We start from the raw sequence: 6,801 nt of genomic DNA, 5'->3' as shown, positions 1-6,801 counted from the left end.
CGAATTAATCATAAAGCAAAATATTAAGAAAGCCTAAGGCTACAGCTGAGTTTTAATTTCAATATTTTATATAAGCCAGAATATTCCACAGGGTGTTCCAAACTTTGTGGAAAAAACACACTATCATTGTTACACCCGGTATACAATGACCTGTTTAGCAATAATATTATTATGTACATCTATATTCTAGATTCTAAACTAGAATCAGATAGTAAAAGTAACCAAAAGCTGTTTTATAAGATCATGAAAACATTAAGAAGGGGAAAAAATACAGTTCAATTGACAATTAGAGACGAAACAGGAAACATTTTGACACAGGAAGAAGAAATAATGGAAAGATGGAAAAGGTATTTTCAAGAACTATTATCAACTGAAAACGAAACACCACATTATACCATTAACGTGACAAATACCGGAGAAACCATAGAAGAAACGCAAGACACTGCAATAACATGGGAAGAATTTACACAAGGATTGGCAAAAATGAAAAATGGAAAGTCACCAGGGCATGATAAAATAACAACTGAGATGCTCAAATATATGGGAGTACAAGGACAACACATATTATTACAATTAATAAACAAGATATGGAAAGCTGAAAGAATACCAGAAGAATGGAAGATCTCGTTGATACTACCCATATTTAAATCTGGAGATAAAAAAGAATTCAAAAACTATAGAGGCATAATGCTCTTATGCTCGGCGATGAAACTGTACGAACAAATATTACAAGAAAAGCTGACAAAGATAATCGATACAACATTAGCAGAAACTCAAAGTGGCTTTAGAAAAGGAAGAAGTGTGCAAGATCACATCTTCACTATTAAACAGATCATTGAGAAAACGAAACTCAGAAGAGGAAAAGCATATTTTGCATTTATCGACTTATAAAAAGCGTTTGATCTTGTTCCTCGGCAAAAAGTATGGTTGCTCCTAGAACAAAGAGGAATAGCAACCAAACTAAGGAAAAATATTGAATGTCTATACAGTGCTAGTCAAAAGTCCGTACCCCCCCTCGTATCTTTTGAACGGTTATACCTATAATAGTGAAATTTGGAGGGAGAAAATAAACGGACGTAAGCTTCTTAACTAGTTATGACAGGTGACGTCATAGTGACAGATGACGTTACAGAGCCACTGTGACCGATAATTTTAAATGGGACCTTATGGCAAGTGATACCTCGTATGAAAGGTATTTAAAATACCTATTCAGTCATACTAATTTTGTTTGGGTTTAAGCAAATTTTGATGAATAAATGAAATAAATATAAAATTGTAGTTTCGCATTTAATTAATAAAAATTCAAAATTCCGCCTATGATTACTTGTCAAACAGGTTGACGTTGACGTAAAAACTACTAGAGAATTAAAAAACGTCAACTTTTTTGACAAAAAATCCATAGGCGGACATTTGAATTTTTATTAATTAAATTCGAAACTACAATATTATATTTATTTAATTTATTCACCAAAATCAAAATCAACTTAAACCCAAAAAAATTAGTATGACTGAATAGGTATTTTAAATACCTTTCAAACGAGGTATCACTTGCTATAAGGTCCCATTTAAAATTATCGGTCACAGTGGCTCTGTAACGTCATCTGTCACTATTACGGCACCTGTCATAACTAGTTAAGAAGCTTACGTCCGTTTATTTCCTCACTCCAAATTTCACTATTATAGGTATAACCGTTCAAAAGATACGAGGGGGGGTACGGACTTTTGACTAGCACTGTATAAAAATACGACGAATTGTGTTATAACTAGAAACCTCAAGTCAGAAAATTTTATAACAAAAGATGGTCTAAGACAGGGAGGAGGACTAAGTCAAACATTGTTTACGTTGTTTATGGACGAAATAATTAAAAAACGTAGTCAGAGAACAAAACACCTATTTGTAGGATACAAAAACTTACAACCGATCGAAATATCAGAGTGTGCTTTTGCAGATGACATCGTTATAATGGCAGCAAAAGAAAAGGACCTACAAGAAAACTTACAAACGTGGAGTGAAATATTAGAAGAAAGTGGCATGAAACTAAACCTAACAAAAACAAAAGTGATGGTAGTAGCAGAAACTAACGAAAACGTGAGTATACAGATCAATGGTATACATATACAACAAGTTGAATGCTTCGAATACCTGGGTGTAAAAATTGAAGATTCATGTCAACAAGGTTTAGAAATCGATAAACGTATAGAGAAAGCAATACAATAAATTCATATTATGCAATGAACACAACTTTTATAGGAAAAAAGGAAATAGCGCAAAGTACAAAAATGAAAGTTTTTAAGGCAATATATAGACCCATACTCACCTTCGGTTGTGAATCGTGGACATTAACAGAGAGGCAGAAGAGCAGAATACAAGCGACGGAAATGAAGTACCTAAGAAGAGCGAGAGGAGTCACAAGGCTTGACAGGGTAAGAAATGAGCAGATAAGGGAGGATCTGGAGGTGGAATCAATCTTAGAGTTCATAGAAAAAAGACAAATCAGCTGGTGGGGACATTTACAAAGACTAGACGATAGAAGACCGGTAAAAATGATTTGGGAAGCGAAAGTAAATATCAAGAGGAAGAGAGGAAGACCAAGAGAAACATGGGACCAAGCTATTGGAAAAGTTCTACAAAAGAGAGGCAAATCCTGGAAAGAAGCAAAAGTATTGGCACAAAATAGAAGACAGTGGCGTAAATTTGTACACAATATCTAAGTTATTATTGTAATCCCGACACCAATAGGTAGAAGGGAATTTGATTATATATATTATATATATATATATATATATATATATATATATATATATATATATATATATATATATATATATATATATACCGGGTGGTGAATTGGAACACGGGCCATAGGAAACTCAATGTAAAATTCCAAAGTATTGAATTCCTGCTTCCCTAATTATTTTACATCAAAAGTCATAAGAAACTATTTGTAGAGAATTGAAATCTGTATTGAAAACAACTGTTAATATTGTTCTACGAACAATAATTATTCAAAATTTTGTAAAAATATAATACAATTTTCAGAGAAATACGCCAAAGTTACGCCACACACAGTGCATTAATGTGTATAAGATTGCATTCGGTGACAATGAATTTATTATATTAACAATTTGAACTGTCAATTTCTTTATTTATTTTATCATTTATTGTTTAAAACACAATAAAGTTGATCAGATACCCTCAGTTAAGGAGAAAGTATTAATAATAAAGATATTTTCTTCAGTCAATAGTGTGCTCACTGTCAGTTAAATAGTAACGTGTGGCCTACCATTCCAACACATACCTACTACGGTAAATAGATTATTTTTCAAAATTTTGGAATGTGTTTAAATCGTAGAACAATTGTAACTTCTGTTTTTAATACAGATTTCAATCCTCTACAAATAACTTCTCATGAGTTATGATGTAACATAATTAGGGAAGCAGGAATTCAACAGTTTAAAATTTTACATTGAGTTTCCTATGGCCCGTTTTCCGATTCACCACCCTGTATATACATCTATATTCTTGAAGAATAATGCTATAATACACTAAAAAAATCACTCAAATCGAACAACAAGTTTAGGAAATACGAGACATCAACAATGTCCCATTTTTAAGGTGGTGCGTTAATTTTGGTGCTTAGTGTATTCAATAAAAAATAAAATATTTATGAAGCTATTTTAAGTAGTATGTTTATATGGACTACATTACGTTTAGATTTGGACTACAAGTAAACATATCAAAAATTAAATTTATCGTCATCAGCAAATATAAAATTAGAGACATCCAACTGCTCATCAAGAATACACCAGTGGACCGAGTAAAACAGTTTATCTATCTTGGAACAATAGTAAATGAACAATGGGATCACTCACAAGAAGTAAAATGTAGAATAGAGAAGGCGAGGAGTGAATTCAACATCATGGCCACTCTTTAAAAACCACAACCTTAATCTGAAGTATAAAATTAAGGCACCTACGATGTTATATCTTCTCCATGTTATACTAGGGAGTTTAATCCTGGACACTCTCTGAAGCGATGGGGAAAAAACTTGAAGCCTTCAAGATGTGGCTATACAGGCGAATCCTAAGGATATCACGGACGGACAAAATATCCAACGAGACCGTACTACGAAAAATGAGGAAAGAAAGAGAAGTGATGGATGCGATTAACTGGAAAAAGTTAGAATATCTTGGACACATAATGAGAAATGGCACTAAATACTGATTACTGAAAATAATCCTTCAAGGCAAAGTATTCGGAAAGCGAGGAATTGGGAGAAAAAGAATATCATGGTTAAAGAACATGAGGAAATGGTTCACCAAAACAACAACTAATCTATTTAAAGCATCAGTTAATAAAATAATTATAGCCAGAATGATCGCCAATATTCGAAGCGAATAGGCACCAAAAGAAGAAGGAAGATGTTTATATGGGATTGAGCCACAATTATTGGTGCAATGAAAATTACATTTTTAATAATAAACTAATGTAATTTAAATAATGGGCTAGGATACAACCTGGCTTTACATTTAACTAAAGAACATAGTCCTCCAACCTCCATGGAGAATACTAGGACCTGTGAGGGAAAACGGACTCTTCAGAAGTCGATACAACAACGAGCTTTATCAACTTTATAAGGAAACACCTCTGTCAGACTTCATTAGATTACAAATATTGCAATGGGCCGGACATGTGATAAGAATGGGGGAGGATAGGCTACCAAAAAGAGCACTGAATGCTAGAATGTATTGAAAAAGACCGATTGGAAAGCCAAAAAAGCGCTGGGAAGACACAGTAAACAGCGATTCACAAGCCCTTTTAGGAGTCCGTGTATGGAGAAGAGCAGCCACAGACAAGCGAGGGTGGAGGCAAAAAATAAAGGAGGCCAAGGCTCAACTTGGGCTGTACTGCCATAGAAGAAGAAGAAGAAGAAAAAGAAGAAGAAGAAGAACAAAGAACATAGTCAATTACTAAAATCGTATATTAGTGAAAGAGATTGTTTAGAATAAAATAAGAAGACTGTTACTCTAACTTGAGAACAATAAGTACTGGAGTATCCCAAGGTAGTATGTTAGGTCCATTATGTTATTTGCTGTACTTCTACGATGTACTAGTATTAATCACAACCACAACTGCTACGTTTGCTGATGATACAAATATAATAGCAGTTGATTATGATAAAATTGAAACAAAACTAAACTGCAAGCGAGGCACTCAATGAGGTTATGCATGGACCAATAAATGGCGTATCAAACTCAATCAGACTAAATCAATACATGCAGATCTCACCAACAAAAAATAAATAAAACACCAATATCTGAGCAAAATATCTGAGCATAAATCTATATGTCAGACTAAGATGGAAAGAATAGACCAAAAAGAAAAAAAGCTGGAAGAAATCGTGGAAGAAATCGGAGCTGTTAATATCTAATGAGCGCATGATATATATAAATAAGTACTGAAGGCCGGTATGGAACATACGACTACAGCTCTGGGGATGTGTCAGTGCGAGTAACATCAAAATGATCCAAAGTTTTCAGAATAAAGTACTGAAGGACATTGTAAAATTGCTCCCTGGTATATAAAAATTAACGACCTACACAGAAACCTAGGTGTGAAAATGGTAGCAGATGTGATTATTAAAGTTTTTGCAAAGAAGTATGAAAACAGACTTCGTAACCAGGTAAACGTTAAGGCTATTCAATTCCTGGATCAACATGGAATAGTGAGAAGACTCAATAGAAGTAAACCTTTCGAGTTAGTGTAAAACCTTTTGAGTTAGTGTAAATAGTTTATGTCTAATAGTCCGGTGTGTGTTAAGTGCTACGTTTAAGCTGGTTTTAAAATAAATTAAGGAAAACCATTAGGGAGAACTCAACAAACATTAGTTTTAAGATTGTTAATAGAGAAAATTTGCTCGTTAGTCTAGTCTTTTGTGACTAGTTGTAAATAACCAAGGCACTGCTTAGGTGTTTTTCAAAATAAAAGAAAACTTATGACCGTTTAGTTCTAATTTGATAGCAATCTTATGGAACATTTCCATTTTAGTGGGAAAATGTTTGACGAAAACTACAGTCGGTAATTATGTAAAATAATATAGTATTCCATCTGTTTTGAAAATATATTTCCAAAATTTGTGTAATTTTTTATTAGAAATATTGTAAATTTAGGCTGTAGCTTCTCATCGTTTAGTAGCATTTTAAGTTTACATCTTCTATTAAGGTTTAAAAACTCTTTGCGTATGTACACAATAAGATGTAAATTTACAAAAGATTTATGGAAAAATTTGATGATCCGTAAGAACGAATTTGCATTTTTCCAATATCTAAAGTTAGGAAGGTAAAGGAAATTCATTACAAGTTAGACGTAAAAAACAAACAGGGCCGGATAAACATTTTAATTTTTTCAGAATTTATTATCTAATGCCAGAAAACTCTTTTGATAAACATTTTTAGTAGTACAGGGTACATAGAAAGAGCTCCCATAAAGATTGTGTATCAGTAGAGGTTTAGGTTTAAGTTGGGCTGCATTTGGAAAGATGAGAGACATGTTTAAAACAAATATACCACTCCATTTTGATTTTAACCAGTGCGTTCTGCCATTCCTCACATACGGAGCAGAAACCTTAACTCCCACAAAAACATTAGCTGAAAAATTGAGAAGGACACAACGAAATATGGAGAGATCAATTCTTGGAATAAGCTTAAGAAATATAATCAGACACGAGGAAGATCGTAGACGAACTGGAGTAGAAGATATTATCGAACGTATTACAAGGCAAAAATGGAGATGGGCGGGAC

This window comes from Diabrotica virgifera, chromosome 10 (genome assembly GCF_917563875.1).
Source record: "Diabrotica virgifera virgifera chromosome 10, PGI_DIABVI_V3a".
Classification (NCBI taxonomy): domain Eukaryota; kingdom Metazoa; phylum Arthropoda; class Insecta; order Coleoptera; family Chrysomelidae; genus Diabrotica; species Diabrotica virgifera.
This window is presented reverse-complemented; position numbering follows the sequence as displayed.